This window comes from Trachymyrmex cornetzi, unplaced genomic scaffold, assembly GCF_001594075.2.
Source record: "Trachymyrmex cornetzi isolate Tcor2-1 unplaced genomic scaffold, Tcor1.1 scaffold452, whole genome shotgun sequence".
Taxonomy (NCBI): domain Eukaryota; kingdom Metazoa; phylum Arthropoda; class Insecta; order Hymenoptera; family Formicidae; genus Trachymyrmex; species Trachymyrmex cornetzi.
In genome coordinates, this window is record NW_017299312.1 from 209,780 (window position 1) to 224,141 (window position 14,362).

The following is a 14,362-nucleotide window of genomic DNA, read 5'->3' on the forward strand; positions in this document are numbered from 1 at the left end:
GATAAGTGTGGTAAGGAGGCTAAGGTAGATAAGGAGGGAGTAGGAAGGGGGAGAATGAATGAAGAGGGGGGGAAGAGGAGGGGAGAGAGAAGGGGGAATAAGGGAAATAGGGAGCAGAGAAATGAGGGTAAAGAAGGGTAGGAGGGAGAAAAGGGAGAAAGAAGGGGGGGAAAGGGAAGAAAGGAAGATAGCATTTTGGAACGTGGCAGGGTTGGAAAATAAGGATAGGGATTTTTGGGTTAGGTTGGAAAGATGGGATGCCATGGTATTAATGGAAACATGGGTAGAGGAGAAGGGATGGAAATATATAAAAGAGAATTATAAAAAGTATTGAAAGCATTATTTACAATCGACCTAAGAATATAATTAATAGTGTGAGAAATAACGTTGTTCCGATTCTTGAAAAGTTCCAGAACGATTTTCCAAAAAGTAATTGTAATAACAAATTACTAGTAAAATGGACGATAGCTACAAAAAAATTCATTAAGGAACATCCAGAAATATTGTTTTCAAAAGCTGACAAAGGGAATGTGACTGTTGCTCTTAACAAATTTGATTATACTGACAAGATGGAATTGATGCTCTCTGATAAGAATACTTATGAAGTGATTAGCAAAGATCCAACAAGAAAAATTATCAATGATTTACGTGATATTTTAGTTAGATGGAAGAAAAAAGGTTTTATAGATGACGCTACATATAAAAATTTACTTAACACTGACGGCAATACTCCAAGGGCGTATGGATTGACAAAAATTCATAAGATTAATTACCCTCTTCGAATTATAGTATCATCAGTGAATAGTCCATTATACAATTTATCACTTTATTTACACAAGATCATTAATGATTCTATAAAAAAACCTCTGAGTTATATAAAAAACAGTAGTGATTTAATTGATAAATTGAGAAATATTAAACTGGAACCGAATTCATCACTAGTCTCATTGGAGACTAGTCCCATTGGATGTTATTTCCCTGTTCACTGACATACCTATAGACTTGGCATCTGATAGTGTTGTTAAAAGGTGGGACTCTATTTCCATAGGGACGAGAATTACATTAGATGAATTCATGATTGCATTCAGATTAATATTAAATTTTACAATTTTTGTTTTTAACGGTGTCTTTTACAAACAGATTTTTGATAAAAGCCACTTTTTCTGGTAGATTCCTTAATTTCCAATCTCAACATTCTATCTGTCATAAAAGAGGGGTCATTTATGAGGTAATAGACAAAATAATTCGTTTGTGCCATCCAAAATTTCAACAGAACATTTTAATTGATGCGATAAATATATTTTTAAATAATGGATACCCTATTCAATTTATCTTTTCAACAATTCAAAATAGAATTAAATATCATTTTAATAACACTTATGTTAAGAATATTAATGTTTTACCAGAAAGATTTTTTGCTATTCCGTGCGTCAGTTCTATTTCCGAGAAGTTTAAACCTATTGCTAATATGGTAGATTATAAATTGGCTTACATCATTCCTAATACACTTGAAGGCTACATAAAAAAGGGTAAAGATAAATTAGAACATACACATAATCAGAATGTTGTATATAAAATATCTTGCGAGAATTGTGATGCGAGTTACGTAGGCCAGACTAAGAGGCAATTAAGAACAAGGGTCAAAAAACACGTTTCTGACATTAATAAAGGGTCGAAATCTCCATCTGTAATTACGAATCATAGAATTGAAAAAAATCATGACTTTGAATGGAATGGTGTAAAAATACTTGATGTAGAGCCTTCTTACGGAAAGCGTTTAATTTCGGAAATGTACATATTAAGAAACAAGCACATGGCATAAACAGACAAAAGAATACAGAGTTATTACCCGATACGAATATGATACATTCCCTCTCCAGTTCCTAATTCTGTAACGGTTCCTATCTTTTCTCGTACATTCTACCAGTACAGTACTTGACACGATCACGATTTGTTGCGCACACAAATGCAAAATATTTTAATTAGACACAGTGTAGTTATATCGAAATTATATTTGATAGTGATCACTGTATAGTCATGGTTTACTGAATTTATTACTCCCAATTGATAAGGTATTTTAATTTTTATTTCTATTTTTGCTTGACATAAGTATGAGATTATTTTATAGATTGTAGAATTGAATTTTTGTACATATATATTTTTTTTCTTAGAGCTAAATTCTTTTACAACCTCAATAAGATACTAATTGGACAATTAAAAGACAAGATGATGTTGCGACATAATGTTATAGTTGATTTACATGTTATACACATTTATATTGATTGCGGCCTTTAATGCATAACTTATACATTTTCATATTTATAGTTAGTTATTATGTTACAACCAATGTATTCGTTTTTGCGATCTTACAATTTAATTTATTTATTCCTTTGATTATCCGTACATTGAAAATGACTCAAACGTAGTCGAAACGTCTGTATGATTTTTGTATTTAAATTGTTTATTACATATATATATATATATATTATAGTGGTTCTGTGCCCTTTGTTATTGATATTGTTTACTTCTAATCTAATATAAAAGAGAGATTGCCAGAGGGTTATGTATGGAGAATGCAGGCGGCGAAAAAGAGAAATAAAAAAGGAAGGTCAATGGGGGGGAATGTTGATGGGTATTAAAAGGGATTGTTATGAGGGGGTGGAGGGAAAGAAAGAAGTACAGGGGATGATGGCGGGAATGATGAGGGTAGGTGAGAATAGGATAGTGGCAGTGTATGTTAATATGGATTTAGAAAGTAAGCTGGAGAATATAATGGATGCAGAGTAAAGAGGAAGGAATAAAAACAGTGATTTGGGGGATTTTAATGCGAGAACAGGGAGAGAGGGAAGAAGAATAAGGGAAGAGAATGAGGATGAGGAGGAAGAGGAGAGAAGTTCAATGGATAGTAAGAAGAACAAGGAGGGAAACAAGTTAGTAGAAGTTATAAGAGAAAAGGGATGGTCGATTTTAAATGGAAATGTGAAAGGGGATGAGAAAGGGAATTGGACATATACCCCTGGGGAAGGGGGGACTCAGTAATTGACTACGTATTGGTGGATGAGGAGACGAGAGAGGGTATTGAGAGTATGGAAATTTTGGGGAGGAAATAGATTCGGATCATCATCCGTTGGTAGTATCACTGAGGGGAGAAAGAGGCAGAAAGAGGGGAAAGGAAGGGGAAGGGAGAGGGGCAAGTAGGGGAGTATGGGATGAGGGCGGTAGGGAGGTATTTAGAGAGAGGGTAGGGAGGTTGGAATGGAGGAAGGGGGATGGCAATGAGAGGATGAAGGAAATGGGAGAGAGAATAAGGGAGATATTGAGAAGCAATATAGAAAAGGAGAGAAAGGAAGGAAGGGAAGGGGATGGTGAGATGGAGAGTGTAAAGAAAAGAAGGTTGAGGTGAGAAAGGTATTAAGGGAATGTAGGAAGGGTAAGGGGGGAGGGGAGGAATACAAGAAACAAAAAAGGAGTATAAGGAGCTATGTGGGAACAAGAAAAAAGAGGAGAATGAGAGGTGGGAAAGAAAAGTGGAGAGAGCGGAGAATGAGGGACAGGTATGGGAAATAGTAAACAGGGAAAGGAAGAAGTGAAAGAGAATAAATAAGGGCATAGAGATGAGGGAGTGGGAGGAATATTTTAAAGAATTATTGGGAGGGTTGGAAGGGAGACTGGTAAAGGGTGAAGGGGAAAGGAGAAGGCGAGGGACAGAAATGGATTTGAGTAGGGAGGAAATTAGAAGGGTGATTAGGAATTTAAAAGATGGGAAGGCAATGGGGGTGGTTGGGATTCCAAACGAGGTGTGGAAGTATGGGGGGGAGGGTATGGAGGAATGGATATGGAGGGAATGTAATGAGGTATGGAAAGGGGAAGGATGGCCGGAGAAATGGAAGGAGGGGGTGGTGGTGCCAGTAAGGAAGAAAGGGCAGGGAGAGGAGGTAAGGGACTATAGGGGGGTGTCGATAATGCCGACTATGTATAAAATATATACGGCGGCATTGTCGGAAAGGTTAAGAGAGGAGGTGGAAGGGAAGAGGTTTATACCACCGAATTAAACGGGCTTCAGAAAGGGGATGGGGACATTGGATAATGTTTTTGTGTTGAATTACTTAATAAACAGACAGGTAAGGAAAAAAGATGGAAAATTGGTGGCCTTATTTGTGAATAAAACCTAAGTATTCAATCCAATTAAAATAGTAGTTTTAATTTTTCTTCAAGGATATTTTTAGGTCTTCTTATTCCAATTCAAGTAATGGCAACTTTAATTCTCTATCAAAAACCTTCAGAAAAAATTAATATATCAAATGAAAAATTAAAACCTAGATGCTACAATCTTAACTAATCAAGTTAAATTCCATCAAATTAAAAAGTAAAACACAAGTGGTACTGTCTCTTATTATTTATACAAACTTTCCTTTTTAAAAAAAGATAAAAAAAGCGCTAAGCGTGCGTGCTTTTCGTAAAGAATCATTTGGGCCAGTTTCATCATATTTGCTGTTTAGTAGAATTGATTACTTACGGTTGACATTTATTTAACTCTAATGGCTGCGTTCAGCAGAGACAGCAGCTTTGCAACTGTTGTAAAATTCTTCAATATGATTGGTCTTGCCCTTAGTTTCTTATTGGTTCTAAATGTATAAACCAATCATATTCAAGAATTTTACAACAGCTTGCAAAACTGCTTTTTCTGCTGAACGCAGCCAATGATAAAAGATTTGATATCAACAAAATTGGCACCAAGTTAAATTCCTCAAAATTTTATGTACCGATCGTAAAAACGATTTGATATTAACAATTGGCGCCAAGTTAAATTCCATGTAATTCAGATACAAATTAAATAAATAATATTAACTATAATGATATGTTATATATTATATATATGTATAATAATATGTTATATATATTAACTATAATGCATTCCTATAAAGGATATCAAGAACTGGCGCCAAGTTAAATCCCATTTCTTTATTTACTTAATCCAAATGGTACTATCTTTAATTTTTATACAATGAAACCTAAGTATACGTATATCCCCGTGGGTTGAGCTACCTATCGGGCGCGTCTCTAGGTGGCGAATTGGAGGATGTCCGAAGGGGTGCCCGGTCTCCCGGGAACATTTTTTTTTCCAACTAAAGTAGTGGTTATTTAATTCTCCTTCAAAATAGTATATAAAACATAATCACAAAATTGCGTTACCCTGCTCAATTTAAGTGTTATCATAAAAAATTAAAGAGTTAACCGTATAAAATGAAAAAATTTAATTTAAATAGAAAAATTTTTCATGTAAATACACTTGGCTGCTAGATTGAGTAAGGAAAATTATAAAAATAATTTAAAATTAGAACAGTAATTAATAAAAATAAATAATAACAGGTAATTATAATTTAAAGGTAATAATAAAAGTAATAATAAATTTAATCTGAACTTTACACTGAATAAGAATAAACTTTACTATTTATTTCTCTTTCATAATGCATGTTTACAAATCTAAATTTATTTTTCTCATACTTAAACTTAATAGTATTTACAACGTTTTCATAATTTACACGACTCTATAATTCATTCGCATATATACACACGCTAGATACTTTAACGCTCATTGGAAATGCTTCTTATTTTTCTTATTTTTTTAAATATTTATATTTTTTAACATTATATGATTCTAATTTTCCTAAATATTACATTTTTTAAGTATTACATTATTTTTCTTATTTTTCTAAATATTACATTCATATCTTAGTACTCTATGTTATTATATCGAGATCTAGCAGCGCCAAGTGTTTTTATATGAAAAATTTTTCAATTTAAATTAAATTCTATTAAAATTAAAATTTCTATTTAAACTAAAAAAAAAATATATTCCATTCTTAAACAATGAGAATATTTAAAGAAGCTGGTAATGATAGAAGGTACGGGTGAAAAAGCGTTTTGTGCGGGTGGTGACGTTAAATCGCTTGCCTTGGCATTGAATGAATCAAAAGAAGACTTTTATTCGATTGACGAATCATTTAGACAAAGTCGATACATATAGACAAAACTATATGTAAGTCGTAAAAGTGTCTATTCAAGAACAAATCCATCAATTGTGCAAAATAATTTTTTTTTGCTTCTAGCTTAAATCATTTGATCGAAACATATGAGAAACCTTATATTGCTATCATTAATATAGGATAATAATGGGAGGCGGTGTTGGATTAGCTATACTTGGCAAATACAGAATTGCCACGGAAAAAAATTCTCTGTGCTGTTCCAGAGACGGCAATAGGATTATTTCCCGATGTTGGTGCGACTTATTTCTTGTCCAGACTGAAAGGTAAACTGGGTATCTACTGAGGTCTGACAGGACACAAGTTGAAAGGCATATATAATTTTAATTATATTGAAAATTCTATAAATCTATGAATATATATATATATATATATACATACAGGATGTCCCGCCCTTTTTTGCCAAGTTTTTTTGCGAAAAATACTTTTGTGTAGATAGAGCGGACTAAATTGAGTCGAAAAGTTCTCTATCATTTTACAATTTTCACAATAATTAACAAGATATTAATTACTAAAAATTGCAAAGTATTGGTCTTAAATAATTTTTTACTCAAATACTATCAACTTTACAGAAAAAACTGCAAGAGACAAAAATTGTTTATTTTCTTCTTATAAAGTTCTGAGAATTTTTTCAGAATTTTTTATTAAATTTTAAGTACTGTATTTTCTTATTTTTACCAACATGAGAAAATACGGTATTAAAAAATTCTGAAAAAATTCTGAAAAAATTCTCTGAACTTTATGAGAAGAAAATAAATAATTTTTGTCTCTTGCAGTTTTTCTGTAAAGTTGATAGTATTTGAGTAAAAAATTATTTAAGACCAATATTTTGCAATTTTTAGTAATTAATATCTTGTTAATTATTGCGAAAATTTCAAAATGGTAGAGGATTTTTTGACTCAGTTTAGTCTGCTCTATCTACACAAAAGTGATTGGCAAAAAAGGTCAAGACACCCTGTATATATAAATATATGTTTTATCAAGGTGTCGACGTTCTCTTTACTGGAATCGCGACGCATTTTGTACCATCGGAAAAACTTATGGATTTGAAACGAGATTTGTTAACGTTGCGTTGACGTTAAGTCCGTTTTAACCATTCTAAACAAGCATCAACCGAAATTAAATCATAAATTCAGCTTGGCATCTCAAATGTCACAGATAGAAAATTGTTTCTCTGCTCCAACCGTTGAAGAGGTAAAATTATTGAAAGGTGAAATAGAGATATTACAAAATTAAATTAATATATTTTCACTTGTAATACAGCAACACATAATTTTTTTTGTATAAAGGCTAAAAAAAGATAATTTAGACTGGGCATAAAAAACATAGATGTACTACTAAAAATGTCTCCGTCTTCTCTCAAAATCACCAAAAGAGCGATCGATGAAGGAAAAGAAAAATCCTTAGCGGATTGTTTAAAAATTGAGTTTGTAGTGTTTGTACGCTCTGACCAGAGATGGTGATTTCTGTAAAGATAATAAGATAGAATTTAACGTATGTCTTTCAAATCCTCTATTTTTGGATCTATATTTCAATTTAATTGTAGGTGTCAGAGCTCTCCTAATCGACAAAGATCGGAAACCATTATGGAAGCCAACACCCTCGCCTGATGTAATAAATGAATATTTAAATAAACGGTTCGCAGTATTTCCTGTGGAGAAAGAATTGCAGTTGTGTACCAGAAAACTATAGAAATTAAGAGATTTTTTTTATGTAGTGTGGATACAGAACCAGGACCAGGCATTTTGACGTCCAAGGCAAAAAAATGCGCCCCTTAGTAAAAAAAAATTTCTTTACGTCATGTGAAATATAATAAGAAATAATATTAATTAATAGTAACTAATAGTATATATATTAATTAATAGTAATTGATAGTATATATTAATATTAATTTTATAACCATGTGTACAGAAGAGGAGTTGTACGTTATAATCATCGACATATAATACTGGACGGAGCATTAGCATCGAAACCATCTTGGCAGACCCTAAAAGAGATAGAGCGACTACGAGGGTAGTAGTGAATCATGTAATCAAGGGTCCTGATTAAGTTGATAAATTTGTGTTCACAGTATTACTTTAGCACAAAATACATGATAGTAACCATATTTCAAGTTTTATTTTGTACATCTAATAATTAATAATGTAAGTTTAGAGTTATCGTATTGGATTATAGTACCGGTCAATACTGTGATGGCTCCTGACTTTAAAGAATACACTATTGTCCTCCTTCTCTTGAAACATAAGTGGATAATAGAATAAGAGTACACTGCAAAAATAGGTTAGGAAAAATGTGTATTATAAGCATTTGGTAACATGTTGTTCTGACGCATTTGTTGGAAAGCGCGTCAAAAGAATTTGTTTTTGTTAATAGAAGTGTGTTTTAACGACACATCTTTCTATTACGACAAATGTAACATGGGTAGAAACGTGTTATTTTCCTCTAATAATCTTGTAACATACATAGTGTGTGTTACTTCGACATAGAAAAGTTCAAAATTCATGCTGAGAATACACTTGAATAATACATCGGATAACACGGCAACTGACATAACACACTTTATAACTTCCGTAACATACACTGCAAAAAGAAACGTGTTAAAACAACATGCTTTAAAGTGTGTTATGTCAGTTGCCGTGATATCCGATGTATTATTCAAGTGTGTTCTCAGCATGAATGTTGAACTTTTCTATGTCGAAGTAACACACGCTGTGTGTGTTATAAGATTATTAGAGGAAAGTAACACGTTTCTACCCATGTTACATTTGTCGCAATAGAAAGATGTGTCGTTAAAACACACTTCTATTAACAAAAACAAATTCTTTTGACGCGCTTTCCAGCAAATGCGTCAGAACAACATGTTACCAAATGCTTATAACACACATTTTTCCTAACCTATTTTTGCAGTGCACTTAGTTACCTTACTCTTTCTAGGTCCGTCAAGACGAACGATCAAAGAGATTTCGCTGCATGCTCCGTCCAGTAGGTAGGTCGATGGTTATAATCATACCATTTATGTTACAAATGAAATATAGTTACTAAAATCACAATAATATTTTTTGTGTTTTGATAGATGCAAAATTATCAAGAATGTAATACTTAATTCCTGCCGCTTGCTACTAGAGGGTGTTGGCTCCAACGCTGGCGAGTTTCGACGATGAAGTCATATGTTTTTTGTTAGAGCACTAGAAACGTAGGTATTCGCGTTCACCATTTTTACTCCTTTCCCCACTGTTTGTTCTCTCTTCAACCTTCTCTCTTCTCTCTTCAATCTTCTTAGTTTAGCGGTGGAATGGAGAGAGAGCAAGGAATTGAGAAAAGGAGCAAGAGAGTGAGAAAAGAAATAAAAATGGCGGATGCGAATACTCACGTTTATAGTGCCTTACTTTTGTAGTTTAGACATCGCTGAAAGTGATTCAATCCTCACAGGTTAGATTTTTCGACGCCAAAGAGATTTTCCAAACGATTGAAAATGAATCGCGATAAGCTGTTTTTCCGACATGTGCTTCTTCACTACTTCAACCTTAAGAAAACCGCAGCTGAAGCGCATCGCTTATTATCCGAAGTGTATGGTGATGAAACTCCATCGAAAAGAACATGTAGAGTTTAATTTGAACGCTTCCGAAACGGTGATTTTGATGTGAGAGACAAAGAACGTCCAGGACAGCCGAAGAAATTTGAAGATGTCGAGCTGCAAGAATTGCTTGATGAGAATCAAGCTCAAACGCTTTTAGAGTTGTCGAAACAGTTAAATGTTACTCCAATGGCCGTCTCAAAACGCTTGCATGCCATGGGAAAGATCCATAAGGAAGATGGCTACATGAGTTGTCAGAAAGTGCCATTTCGAATCGTTTGACTATTGCGATTTCTTTGTTTGCCAGGCAAAGAAAAGAGTTTTTTGTGGTGCATCGTGACTGGCGATGAAAAATGGATTTATTTTGATAATTCTAAGCGAAAAAAATCATGGGTGGACCCCGGCCAACCATCCGCTTCAACGCCGAAGAGGAATATTCACGGGCATAAGACCTTGCTGTGCGTTTGGTGGGACCAGGAAGGTGTGCTGTATTACGAACTCTTGGGTCCAAATGAAACCGTTACAGCTGATCGCTACAAACAGCAATTATACCGATTGAGTGAGGAATTGATGCGAAAAAGATCATCCGTAGCCAACAATCGACGCAAAGTCATTTTGTTGCACGATAACGCTCGACTGCATGTCGCGAAAAGCGTGAAGCAGGTACTTCTAGAGCTTGAATGGAAAGTTCTCCCGCATCCAGCGTACTTTCCAGACTTGGCACCGTCGGATTACCATCTCTTCCAATCGATGCAACACACACTTACGGACACACACTTCTCCAGTCACAACAAAGTCCAAAAATGGGTGGATGAATGGATCGCCTCGAAAGACACCGCCTTCTACCGTCGTGGGATTGCCCTGTTGCCAGAGAGATGGGAAAAAGTAGTAGAAAATGGAGGAAATTACTTTGATTAAGGTATTCATTCATCTTCCCTTCGAAATAAATTAATTTTGGAGACGAAAAAACGGCAGGAATTAAGTTCAACACCTAATATATCAAAATTTATATTCTTATATAATTCATTTTCAATTGAAAGAATTCCTGTATTTAATCATTTTTCTTGACTTAACGATGACCTTAAATAATTTTTTACTAACTTCAATATACTAAAACTTCTTTCACATAAAGCTGTTACCAGAATAGTTAAAAATATTTTTGTTGATACTTCCAAGTTTGGATACGATTCGGTTAAAGAATAATCATAAATTAGTTTTAAAACATCTAAAATAGAAGCTGATTCTGTACTGGGAAGTGTTGATATTGCGTGCCGTGTGAAACTTAAAATTTAGAAGAAATACGTAACTCAAAATCACCGTTAATGAATTAGAATACGTCAGAAATTATATTTTAATAAAACTCAACTAATCTGAGTCTGATAATTTATGATATTTTACTGATTTAATTGCTTGGACCAGATCTGGTCTACCGATCATCAGTACTACAACCAGGCCTATAAGTTATTCACTGTACTGTCCGATTTGGACACGGGTCCTGTCGAACTTTGGAACAAATTTTACAATAAACCGCAAAAGCGATCACAAAATGCTTGATATATTTTAATTCTACACCCTTTAACTACCTTAAATCAATTACTTTTCAAAATTTTAACATTTTTTAAATAATGATTTACAAGGATTTTCTTTTTTTTTTTTTAAATTTTCGTATGGTGGCTGAAAATATATATTTGCGTCTATTTTATGAATGTTATGACAGAGAACTGTCAAACTGTTATCACATGTTCGATATCTTATAAGGACTTTACATTAAAAATAGTACGCAAATCTGCTTAATCCTATTCATTTAAATTAAATAAGTCCTATTTGGAACACTCTCCTATATATTTTATTGGTATAAAAGAAAGACATTTAAGTACTATTACGTAAAATTTTTTTGTTTGTGACCTTGATTTTTATTTTAAAAGCAACATCAGAATTATAAGTTAAATTCATAACCAACAAATTAACAAATTTTCTCGATCTCTACATAATTTATGAACATCATCAATTTATAAGAGTAATTTAATTTACAAATCATGAAGAATTGAAGATTGTTATGAAATATTAAGTACGATAGATGCTGGTTTTTAAACAATATATAAACTTAAAGCTATAATTGAGATATGCAATTCCTTAATTAAATGAAAACGTTATAACTGTTCTATATTTTACACAAGCACATAATTTTAAGGATATTTATAAGAATAATGGATAATATAAGGATAAGCGTATAAATAATTTGTCCTAATTAATTTAAGATATATTTATTTTATGTTATACGTCGATAAAAATATTATTAATATGAAATACTAAAGATAATACAAGAACAAGAGAGATAGCTTTATAATAATAACAAAAATAATGAATAATAAGCAAATTAAGCAAGACTAAATATATAGAAAATAACTGATATAAGTAAAAATGTAGTAAAAAACAATATTATAAGATCTGCGTACACATTAAAAACAAGTAAACTTAATATAATGGATTATTCAAAATTAACTCTGATATATTTAATAGTAACAATATCATTAACTTATGTCGTTTTTCACTAATTGCAACTTCTCCAAGGAAACTTATATGTATGTGTGTAGTTATTTATTAAATTAGATTAAAGAACTTTCATAAATTGAAAATATTCGTTATGAGCAATAATTTCTGACTTTCGTGTTTCTATCTTATTCCTAATTTTTGATAATTGTGATTTATTTATGTAGTTAATTTCTTTTACATGATTACTAATCTGAAACGAAAAATATTTCAGTATTTAATTACATTTGTATCGCTTCATATAAATAGGAATTTGCATGCAATATCCAGACAGCGCGCAGAATATTTATTATAAATATTTATTATTATTCATTTTTCAAATGTTATATAAATATTTTATACATATCTTATATAAAACTCCATTCAAAATATTATTAAAAGATAAACTAAATATTTAATATAATATTTATGATAAATTTAATTAAATATTTCTAAGTATTTTTTATTTTAATTATAATATCTTATTATGTATTTCCATAGCATTTAATATAAGATTTAAAATAAATATTTCATAATATTTATAACAAAGATTAATGGTTTGCAAACTAAGGCCACAAAAATATTTACAAAATATTTAAAAGCCTTATATATATTCATGAATATTTTGTAAATATATTGTATGCTGCCTGGGTAATTTATCATTCTCGATAAATTGGAAGAGCAAAGCGTAATCAGTCAGAGACGTATATATTGCATGCATCAGGTAGTCATTAATATAAGCTTTCAAAGCGTTTACAATAAAGGATTAACTTCATTCTCAGTTCAGTTTGCTCTTTATCTTTTTGTAATTCTAAGAACAATAATTAATAAAAAACCGAAATTAATATTAATCTTACACTGATGAAACCTGGCCTAAAAAGAAACTGATAAATGTAATTTGAATTGAATTTATTTACCTTCTTAAGTTTTTTGGAAGAATATACATGGTTAATGATGTCAGCTAGTGCTGTTAATATGTTGATTTGTCTATATAAAATCAATTTATACAATTTTATTATGTAATATATTAGATAGTATTAAATGTGTACAAATAATAGTGTACATTTATAAAAATAATGTACTTACTTAGGTTTTAAAATCTCCAAATATGAAAGTATTTGCTCGAGTATGTAATAAGTGTTAGAATGTTTCATAATAATTGAATGAAAAATGTCTATATATAACCGAATAATCGTAATATTTTGCCTTTCATCTTGTGTGAATCGCTCCAAAATTGATGAAGAAGCAATATCAATAAAAGAACCATAACCAGAACAAGTTAAGTATGGTAGCAACGTATGATTACGTGTTTTTAACCATGTATCCTTTACGTATGACCACGTAGACGAATTAGCTGTTGCTAAACCTCTGCAATATGTCCAGTGCTTCCATACTGGTAAAAGGCTACAGTTCCAAACAAAAAATAAATAAATAAAAACACACATGCGAAAATATTATTTATTATATGTCTAAACTAAAAGTTTGTCATAATTCAAAATAAAAAAAAAAACGAAATTATGGAGATATTGTACGTGTAGAAAAATATTACGGGATTATTTCAGGATTCTGAAGATGTTGCTGTAATTTACGAGCAGCTGCTTGTTCGCACTCATTGTATTCGAGAATACATGCCCATTTTACAATTTCTTGTCTTAAACATTTGGAAAGGTCATTTTCCATCAGATGTTCATCGTACCCTAGCGTCTTGAGTGGATTTTCCAACAATTAACTTATATCATTTTTCACTAATTGTAGCTGCTACACGGAAACTTATATGTATGTGTGTAGTTATTTATTAAATTAGATTAAAGAACATTCATAAATTGAAAATATTCTTTATGAGCAATAATTTCTGACGTTCGTGTTGCTATCTTATCCGTAATTTTTGATAATTGTGATTTATTTATGTAGTTAATTTCTTTTACATGATTTCGGATCTAAAACGAAAAATATTTCAATATTTAGTTACATTTATATCGTTTCATACAAATTTGCATGCAATACTCAGACAGCACAGAATATTTATGATAAATATTTATTATTATTTATTTTTCAAATCTTAAATAAAAATCTTATACATAATTTATATAAAGCATTATTCGAAATATTATTAAAAGCTATACTAAATATTTAATATAATATTTATGATAAATTTAATTAAATATTTCTAAGTATTTTTTATTTTAATTATAATATCTTATTATGTATTTCCATA

General features: G+C 31.5%; 1 pseudogene; it reads left to right on the forward strand.

Annotated features, from left to right (window-relative positions):
* Nucleotides 1-121: 121 nt before the first annotated feature.
* On the forward strand, nucleotides 122-7,797 carry LOC108764781 (3-hydroxyisobutyryl-CoA hydrolase, mitochondrial-like; annotated as a pseudogene).
* Nucleotides 7,798-14,362: the final 6,565 nt, after the last annotated feature.